The sequence below is a fragment of the Phoca vitulina genome, unplaced genomic scaffold, assembly GCF_004348235.1.
Source record: "Phoca vitulina isolate PV1807 unplaced genomic scaffold, GSC_HSeal_1.0 scaffold62, whole genome shotgun sequence".
Taxonomy (NCBI): Eukaryota; Metazoa; Chordata; class Mammalia; order Carnivora; family Phocidae; genus Phoca; species Phoca vitulina.
This window is the reverse complement of record NW_022589765.1, coordinates 3,972,196-3,983,048: the sequence shown is the minus strand read 5'-3', so window position 1 is coordinate 3,983,048 and position 10,853 is coordinate 3,972,196. Positions and strand designations below refer to the sequence as shown.

The 10,853-nt window shown below is 40.6% G+C and overlaps 1 pseudogene; it reads left to right on the top strand.

Annotated features, from left to right (window-relative positions):
- Positions 1-7,083: 7,083 nt before the first annotated feature.
- On the top strand, positions 7,084-7,254 carry LOC116623938 (annotated as a pseudogene).
- Positions 7,255-10,853: the final 3,599 nt, after the last annotated feature.

The window sequence follows — 10,853 nt, the reverse complement described above, 5'->3', positions numbered from 1 at the left end:
TAATACCTATTCTACTGAAGCTGTTTCAAAAAATAGAAACAGAAGGAAAACTTCCAAACTCATTCTATGAGGCCAGCATTACCTTAATCCCCAAACCAGGCAAAGACCCCATCAAAAAGGAGAATTTCAGACCGATATCCCTGATGAATATGGATTCCAAAATCCTCAACAAAATCCTAGCTAATAGGATCCAACAATACATTAAAAGGATCATCCACCCTGACCAAGTGGGATTTATCCCCGGGATGCAAGGGTGGTTCAACATTCGCAAATCAATCAATGTGATAGAACACATTAATAAGAGGAGGGAGAAGAACCATATGGTCCTCTCAATTGATGCAGAAAAATCATTTGACAACATACAACATCCTTTCCTGATTAAAACTCTTCAGAGTATAGGGATAGAGGGAACATTCCTCAAGTTCATAAAATCCATCTATGAAAAACCCACAGTGAATATCATCTTCAATGGGGAAAAGCTGAGAACCTTTCCCTTAAGATCAAGAACACGTCAGGGATGCCCACTTTTGCCACTATTGTTCAACATAGTAGTAAAAGTCCTAGCAACAGCAATCAGACAACAAAAAGAAATGAAAGCATTCAGATTGCCAAAGAAGAAGTCAAACTCTCTCTTTTCGCAGACAACATGATACTTTATGTGGAAAACCCAAAAGACTCCACCCCCAAATTACTAGAACTCACACAGCAATTCAGTAATGTGGCAGGATACAAAATCAATGCACAGAAATCAGTTGCTTTCTTATACACTAACAACACAACTGTAGAAAGAGAAATTAGAGAAACGATTCCATTTATTTTATTTTTTTTTTTTTTAAAGATTTTATTTATTTATTTGACAGAGAGAGACACAGCGAAAGCAGGAACGCAAGCAGGGGGAGTGGGAGAGGGAGAAGCAGGCTTCCTGCCGAGCAGGGAGCCCGATGTGGGACTCGATCCCAGGACCCTGGGATCATGACCTGAGCCGAAGGCAGACGCTTAACGACTGAGCCACCCAGGCGCCCGAAACGATTCCATTTATAATAGCACCAAAAACCATGAGATACCTCGGAATAAACCTAACCAAAGAGGTAAAGGATCTATACTCTAGGAACCACAGAACACTCATGAAAGAAATTGAAGAAGACACAAAAAGATGGAAAAATAGTCCATGCTCATGGATCGGAAGAATAAACATTGTTAAAATGTCTATGCTACCCAGAGCAATCTATACCTTCAATGCCATCCTGATCAAAATTCCAATGACATTTTTCAAAGTGTTGGAACAAACAATCCTAAAATTTGTATGGAATCAGAAAAGACCCCGAATCGCCAAGGAAATGTTGAAAAAGAAAAACAAAGCTGGGGGCATCACATTGCCCAATTTCAAGCTATATTACAAAGCAGTGATCACCAAGACAGCATGGTACTGGCACAAAAACAGACATATAGACCAATGGAACAGAATAGAGAACCCAGATATGGACCCTCAACTCTATGGTCAAATAATCTTTGACAAAGCAGGAAAAAACATGCAATGGAAAAAAGACAGTCTCTTCAATAAATGGTGCTGGGAAAATTGGACAGCCACATGCAGAAGAATGAAACTCAACCATTCTCTAACACCATACACAACGATAAACTCAAAATGGATGAAAGACCTCAATGTGAGACAGGAATCCATCAAAATCCTAGAGGAGAACATAGGCAGTAACCTCTTTGACATTGGCCACAGCAACTTCTTTCAAGATACATCTCCAAAAGCTAGTGAAACAAAAGCAAAAATGAACTTTTGGGACTTCATCAAGATAAAAAGCTTCTGCACAGCAAAGGAAACAGTCAACAAAACAAAGAGGCAACCCACAGAATGGGAGAAGATATTTGCAAATGACACTACAGATAACGGGCCGGTATCCAAGATCTATAAAGAACTTCTCAAACTCAACACCCAAAAAACAAATAATCAAGTGAAAAAATGGGCAGAAGATATGAAAAGACACTTCTCTGAAGAGGACATACAAATGGCTAACAGACACATGAAAAAATGTTCATCATCATTAGCCATCAGGGAAATTCAAATCAAAACCACATTGAGATACCACCTTACAGCAGTTAGAATGGCAAAAATGGACAGGGCAAGAAACAACAAATGTTGGAGAGGTTGTGGAGAAAGGGGAACCCTCTTTCACTGTTGGTGGGAATGCAAGTTGGTACAGCCACTTTGGAAAACAGTGTGGAGGTGCCTCAAAAATGTAAAAATAGAGCTACCTTACGACCCAGTAATTGCACTCCTGGGTATTTACCCCAAAGACACAGATGTAGTGAAAAGAAGGGCCATATGCACCCCAATGTTCATAGCAGCAATGTCCACAATAGCCAAACTGTGGAAAGAGCCGAGATAAAGAAGATGTGGTCCATAGATACAATGGAATATTACTCAGCCATCAGAAAGGATGAATACCCAACTTTTACATCCACATGGATGGGGCTGGAGGAGATTATGGTCAGTGAAATAAGTCAAGCAAAGAAAGTCAATTATCATATGGTTTCACTTATTTGTGGAACATAAGGAACAGCATGGAGGACATTAGGAGAAGGAAGGGAAAAATGAAGGGGGGAGGAATCGGAGGGAGAGATGAACCATGAGAGACTATGGACTCTGAGAAACAAACTGAGGGTTCTAGAGGGGAGGGGGGTGGGGGGATGGGTTAGCCCGGTGATGGGTATTAAGGAGGGCACGTACTGCATGGAGCACTGGGTGTTATACGAACACAATGGATCGTGGATCACCACATCAAAAACTAATGATGTATTGTATGGTGACTAACATAATAAAATTAAAAATAAATAAATAAATAAAATAGAGGTAATAATACTAGCCTAGCAGGGTTCTGGGAATTAGATGAGACAATGCATGTGAATCACTTACCACAAGGCCCAACACATAGTTCTCAGTGAAACTGCTGGCTGTTGTTATTTTTGTTTTTGGTGCTATTATGCTGATTTCCCACAAATTCAGTTAGCTAAGAATTTGCTATATCCTGACTACCCATACTTACTGGGCTTCCCAGTATAAACACAAAAGATAATAGGTCACAGAAGACAAAATATGACTTTGATTCTCTTTCTGAGCCATACATACATCCCCTCCATGGTGTCTTCTTCCGTTTTTCAGTTCTAAACACTATTACAATCTCTCTCTCTGTCTCTCTCTCTCTCTCTCTCACACACACACACACACACAGACACACATGAATTAGGCCAGAGTTGGCATGACCTGAGAGAATTTGTTGAGAAAGATCCTGAGATTGCATTGGGAATCAACATTTAAAAGTAGCACGATTGATTAGTAATGCCTGTTAAGGGCTTGGATTAGTAAGTGATAGTATACATGCTATATACTGGCAAGAAAGGAGAGATCATTAACACATTAGTATGACGTTCACTCTATTTTCTTTCCTTTTTTAATTTTTGGAGTACACACATGCCTTTTAGGTTTTAGTATTTATTGTGGAATAAAAGTCTTAGCTTCCTATGAAATTTCCAGCATTGGCAAGCAAGTAATGAAGAGACTTAGGAGGATAGCACTGCCTTTCTGGAAATCGTGTCATATGATACAGCAACCTGCTTCACTCTTGCTTAAGTTGCTCCTTAATTTTTGTGATTCCACAAATTTATTTGCCTTAGACAAATGTAAGATTTCCATTAACAAATGTTCTTTAAAAAAAGCTCTGCTAACAACCTATCAAAGAGATAACATTATATATTTATACAATGGAATACTAATCAGAAGTTTAAAATGAAGGGATTACTGATACATGGAACAATATGAATAAATTTCACAGATATTTTGCTGAGAAAAAAAAAGACCAGACACAAAAGAATACATATTATATGATTCTCTTTCTCTTTCTCTTTCTCTCTCTCTCTCTCTCTCTCTATTCATATATATATATGAATTTCTAAAGCACACAAAACTGCTTTGTGCAGCAGTTCTCAAACTTGGTTGTGCAACAGAATCTCCTGAAGAATTTGTTAAAAGTTTTCTAGGCCCCACTCTCAGAGTTTCTAACTCGGTTGGGCTGCGGTGGGGCCTGAGAATGTGCATCTCTAACAAGTTCCCAGGTGATGCTGATGCTATTAGTTCCAGGTCCACACTTGGAGAACCACAGATGTATAGTGACAGAAGTTAGAAGAGTGGCTACCTTGGCGTGAGGGGTTGGTGTTGACTGGAAAGGGACACAAAAGAACTTTCTGGGATGATGGTAATGTTCTACATCTTGACCTGGGTGGTGATCATGTAGGTATATACATATGTAAAATACTATTTGGTTGTATCTTTAGGTTTGTGTCATTTACTGCAGGTAAAATACATCTTTAATTAGAGGGAAGAATGTGAGCTTCAGAATCAAACAAATGAAGTTTAAATTCCCAGCTCTGCCATTTATCAATTCTGTGACATTTGGCGAGTTATTTCACTTGCCCAAGCTTACTGTTTTCATATATAAAATAGGATTCATAACAGTATTACCTCAGAAGATTGTAAGAATTCAGTAAGATGCTCACTGTAAATGTTTGCTCTCATTTTTAGATATGAGTCTAAATTACAGGAATGAAGTAGTTCCTCTCTTCTGTGTGTGTCTGTCTGTCTGTCTCTCACACACACATTCCTATCCCTCTTCTCCATTTGCACTGGCATTCATTATCTTAGAAATGCCCTCATTTTTTTTAACATCACTTTGACCAGTGGAGTTTCTACCGAAACAAAACTATTTTGCCGTAATAATGCTGGCCTGGAACCGCCTGCCTCCCTGCTCAGCAAATGAGACAGGTGCACCTTAGTGCTTACCATGGGCACGGAGTGTTCCCTGAATGTTACTGAGAGTCCCTGGACTAGGTGAACCACCCATGAAATCCAATTCAACTTGGGGAAATAGATTATAAATATGACTCACTGAAGACACCTCTCCGAAGAACTAATCCTGGCAGTTGGTAGCTCCAAGGACACAAACCGAAGGCAGACATGTCCAGGCCACAGATTCAAGCTCTGTGTCCCTCTTTACAGTGCTGTTACAGCTCACAGCCTCCGTATTTCTTGCTTTTAGGCTCTTTAAAGATTGCTAGTCTTCAAAATCCACTCTAGCAGTGACATATACTTGGTAATGTATGTACCCCTCTCATCTCATGATATCAAGTTAGCCCTTGCATTTAGGTCGATTCCAGAAATACAGACTGAGCCCCTTCTCTGTGCCAAGCACAGTGCTGCCTGATATAGATACAGACCCAAAGCGTACCTCATTCCTCTCCTAGAGCATTCTATAAATGGGGCAAGAATGCCATGTAGACAATGATAGATAAAGCAAAGTGTATTAAGGTAACACTGAAGAGAAGTATCTAAATCTACACTGGAAGGCAGAGAGTATGGGGGAGAGCTAAGAAATGCTTCCTGGGAGAAATCACCTTTTGAAATCTTTTGAATCAGACAAACTAGGCTAAAGGCAAGGAGCCCATTTCAGCATAAAAGAAAAAGAAGAGACAAGGTATTGTTTGGATGTTTGGATAGGCATGGGAAAGGGAGTTTAAGCACCAGAGTTTATGTGCAGAGTTTATTATGAAACAACCCAGAAGAGAATTAGGAATAATGGGTCTGGTTGGGCCTAGAAACAGGCATGAATTTTGCCATTTTGTCTAGTGCCAGAGCTTATCTAGAGCAGAGTTGAATTAAGGCTCTTTGCTGCACACCTTTTTGTGTGCTTCTACTCTACATGACCCATCCCCAAATTAACCCTCAAGTTAACTGATTGCTGCTATTGTACTGCCGAGGACTTGGAAAACAGCCCCATGGCACATAGCTCAGAAAACTAGAGACACCTATGAGTCCTGTTCTGCCCTTCCCCACCCATCTCCACCCAACTTAGGGAAAAAAAATAACCATTTATAAATTGAGGAGTTGCAATAAAATATGTTGCTTTTGAAGATTGATTTTGTGCTTATTTGTGGGGGAAAAGCAGCTTCGTTTCTTTTATGAAGCCCTGCAATTGATTAGACAGAGTGAGGACTCATCATTTTTTTCCCAGTGTTTTTATCAAAATGGGTAAGGCATTTTGTTTTTCACAGGATTATTATGCAATTGCACAGCACATTTTTTTCCACCCCTCTGTTCTATAAGATTTTTCCTGCAGGCAGGCCTGTTATGTAACCCTAACCCTGGCCCTATATAATTGATCATGTCACAGAGGTACTAACTCATCGTCCTCCAAGCAAGCACGTGAAATGCCATCCCTGAAAACTGGGGTCCGTTCTCAAGATTCTCTTTGGAGGCCCATCATTCATCCTCTGGCCATGATAATGATGCCCTTTGAAAAGTCGTGTCTGGACAGATCAAACATTCTTCCCTCTCCACCCATGTTCAGGGAGGAAAGAGACTGACCAAATTCCACCAATACTTTATATGGAGGGTAAGTGATAATCATTGGAGAAAGACATGAACAAAAGCATCAGGAAGTGAAATTGTCATACATATGCGTGTACGTGTGTGTAGAGAGAGAGAGAAAGAGAGGGAGAATGGAAGGGAGAAAGCCTCTAAATCCTTTACCTAAATCACAAGGCAGAGGGACTCCTTTAGCCAGGTGATGTATTTTACTTCTAAGTGACATCCTGCCATATTTTGGCCACCAAAATAGCAGTGTGACCTTGATCAAGTTAATTCCGTTTTCTGGGCTTCAGTGTCTTCATCTATAAAAAGAGTGAAGAGTGAGCATCAAAAGGCCCTTCCAGCTGTGGTTTCATATGACCTTAGATTGGAGTTAGTCCGTATTACTGAGACATGTGCTCGTTACCATAGCTAGCTTCAGCGCTGCTGCACGGTGCCCAAGCCCAACTCAGAATAATGTATGCGCAGAGGTCTGGGTGGGTTTCTAGGCTTTGTTTTATTTTTTAGCTACAAGCTGTTAAGGTGTCCCTTCCAGATGCCCCACTAAGCATATTCTTGGCCACAGAAGAATCAGGTAGGCTGTGTGTCCAACTTGAAGCATTGGTCCCTGAGTCCTTGAGCCTACAATGAGCACTCTTTCTCCCAGATGCTTTATCGCTTCTCGGCCTTTTGGCTAAGACCATGTGTAGTATCTGTAGCGTTCATTCTCTGTAATACTCTTCTATATTGCATTTGGTCGTGTGCCTTCCTGAATGTGTGTGGTGGGGGGAAGACAGACAGAGACAGAGACAGAGAGTATGCATCTCCCCAGTCTCTTAACTCTTTGAGAGCAAGGATCTCTGATTTCAAATCCCAGCCTCATCACTTATGAGATGAATGAAATTTAACAAGTATTCTAAACTCTCTGAGCCTCAGTTTTCTGATCTGTAAAATGGGGATGATAACAGTTTCTACCTCTGCTATAGACTGAATGTTTGTGCCCCTCCCTCTGAAATTCATATGTTAAAATCCTAATCTCCAAAGTGATGATATTTGGAGGTAGGGGCCTTTGGGAAGTGATTTGGTCATGAGGGTAAAACCCTCATGAATGGGATTAGTGTCCTTATAAAAGAGACCCCAGAAAACTTCCTCACCCCTTTCACCCTGCAAAGACACAGCGAGAAAACTGCAGTTTATGAACCGGGAAGTGGGCCCTCACTAGACACCAAATCTACTGGTGCCTCTTGGACTTCTTAGCCTCCAGAACTGTGAGAAATAAATTTCTGTTATTTATAAGCCACCCAGTATATGGTAATTTTGTTATAGCAGACTGAACAGACTAAAACAACCTCATAAGGATCTTGTGAAGATTATATGAGCTAATATATGTAAAGCACTTGGAACATTACCCAGCACATAGTAAACACTTCATAAATGTTAGCTACTGTCATGAGCATCATCATCATTATTATCATCTGAAAACAGAGAAAATGCAGACCAAGCATGGGCTAGAAGTGACTGAGCCAATCTATCACATACATTTGTTTCATTACTTTGATTTATTTAAAGACTGAGACAGTAGAACATGTTCATCTGAAGAATTTCAAATAATGCAGACATCTAAAAAGTAAACAGGGAAAGTGACTCTTCAGGACTGCCCCTCTCCCCCCCCACCAACAGCACTCCCATCCCTGTTCCCCAGGGGTAACTCCTATCCTTTCAGACTTGTTTTCTATGCAAATATAAGTTTATACCATTTCTTGAAAATTTTACAAAATAAATTGGATATGCTACAAACAGTGTGCTGAAACTCGCTTTTAAATCCCAACAATGAATCATAGGAATACTTTCATGTCCTTGTATCTAATACATTTCATTTTTAAATGGCTGCATAATATTTCATCACATGAATGTGCTATAATGTTTAACCACTCCAACTAATGAGCAGTCAGGCTATTACAACTAAAACAACAATAACCATCCTTTGTATATGTCTCCAAATGCACACGGGGTAATTCTCTGGGATATATACATAGACGTGGAATTGCTGGGCTGATGTAAAGACCTGTTTTCATATTTTATAGAAACTACCAAACCATCTTCCAAAGGGTTGTGCCTATTTTCGTTCCCACCAGCAGTGTATGTGAGTGCATTTTCCCCACGTCCTCTCCACACTAAAGACTGTTTATTTTTGTCTGTTTGAATAGCTATGACGAGATGGTGGTATTTGAATGGGAATTTTTCCCTGATTGCTAGTGACAACCCACAGTGAAAATCTTGCCCAAGTAAGCAATTCCTGTCTCGGTACACAGGGATGGCTCTGGTACAGTAAGCATGGGCTGAAGGGCCTCTTGCCGTATTTGCTAGTGACAAGGGTGTCCGTGCCCACTGGATTAGGTGTCCTGCACTGCCATCGTCTTTTGGCGACTATCTCTTTCTTCCAGGCACTGCAGTAAGCTTGCTCCCTGAGACACTGTGCACAAACCATTTGTAGAGATTGTATTGTCTTTGTCTATAGACTTGCATCATGCTTCCGATGCCGCCTTATCTTCATTAAGATCGATTTTCATGAGCTGTGGCTCCTGTTCTTCTACATTTTAATCTTTCTTTTCTACCTCAACATAGCTCTTCCACTATATGCCAGGAACTGTATTAGGCACTTACATATGGTATCATACCGAAGCCTCGCAATAACTCTGCGAGACAGGACGAGTACTGTATTCCTCCCCATTTTACAGACGAGAAAACTGAAATGGAGGCACGGAGAGGTGAAGGAACTTGCCTAAGTCTGTTTGCTTCCAAAGCCTGTGCTCTTTCCACGGCACCACAGTGTCTTTCAGTTTTCTGGAAGCATTCATCTTTTTGCATTGCCACAGTTCTTATTTAAGAACACCTGCATGGAATCATTTGTAAACTGCATGCATCAACCAATTAATTCCCAGTGTGAGCAAAGTGCTCTTCTGGTTTCTGACATGAGAACGACATTCCAAAGTATTTTTTCTTTTCACCACAAAGTTTTCAGTTTGTTCAGTGAACTTTCTTTGGACTTCATTCAGCCTGCTGAGGATTATTCAGTTATGGCCTCTGGTCTCACTGTTTTTAGGGTGCAAGCATCAGTGAGCTCAGGACACAAATAATCAATGCTAAAGAAACAACACCAGTTTACCTGCTCAGAAATTCTGTCCCTGTCAAGATGGAGGTACTCAGAGTTAGGTCAGGGATCAAAGGGAAGTAAAAGGGAAATGATGGCAGTCTTTGACCCTCTAGTCTGCCTCTGCCTCTCCCCCAGGAGTTGGAGGTGCCATCTGCCTCAGTTGCCCAGAGCCAAAGTGTTCACTTCCCCTACCACCTCTGCCATCTCACCACCGTCCAAAACACAAACTCTCCTGGCTCATGTTTCAGATCTAACCCTTGGATAAAATTAAGTTACCCAGGTCTTCCTCAAACTTCACATTAGTGGATAAACTACAACTAAGGAATTGATGAAGGCAGTCAATGCTTCTCCCAAATGGTACTGATATTTTAACAATAAACTTCCAAAGATACCATGTCTTAGCCCAAAGATAGTTTTCTAAGCTGCCTTAGCTTCCTGTCTTGTGACTGAGAACAGACACCAACAAAGAGACACAGACTGGAGGAAGTACAAGTTCATCTAGTCTTCTCCTGTACCATGGTGTACACACACCCACAGACGGCTGCTCTGCCTCAGTAACACTCAATGGCCAGGAATACAGATTCCTGATCCTGACAATCACATTCATTGTGTGTATGACAAATTACCATCAACTCCTCTAGTATTGTAGTAGAGTATTGTATTATCAAGGTCTTTCAATGGTCAGATTTTAACTTCCTCCCTGAATCTTACATTCTGGATTTATCAAGATTGTCTCATTGAGCCTGGACCATCTGGAAGCATAGCTCTTTGCTGGGGGAAAGGTGCATTAAAGCAAAAGGTATAGAAAGTAAAAGGGCACATTGGCCTTAGTGATTCGTTTTTCTGGAAAATTACATATGTTTGTCAAACTATATATGAATCCACCTGTAAAGTCCAACATAGAAAGGAACACTAATGGCTGACTTGACTGAATATTTTAGCAATCCTCAAATCATACCACCTAGGTAATTATCTGCTTTACTCAAGGATGTGGCTATCCCTGGTTGAATTGACCTGACCAAAAAAAAAAAAAAAAAAAGAGGTAGCATAAGATAGTGGCTAGGAATATAGTTTCCAAAGTCAGGCACACTTAGATTCAAATCCTGGCTTAGCCAGTTCCTAGCTATATAACCCTGAGTAGGTTATCTAGTCTTTCTGAGGTCAATCTTCTCACTTGTAAAATGAGGATAATTAATACTAGCATTCACCTCATAGGGTGGCTTGTGAGGATTCAGTTAAACAAGAGCATGTATTTAAAGTGCCTGAAATGGAGTAAGCACTCACTAATCA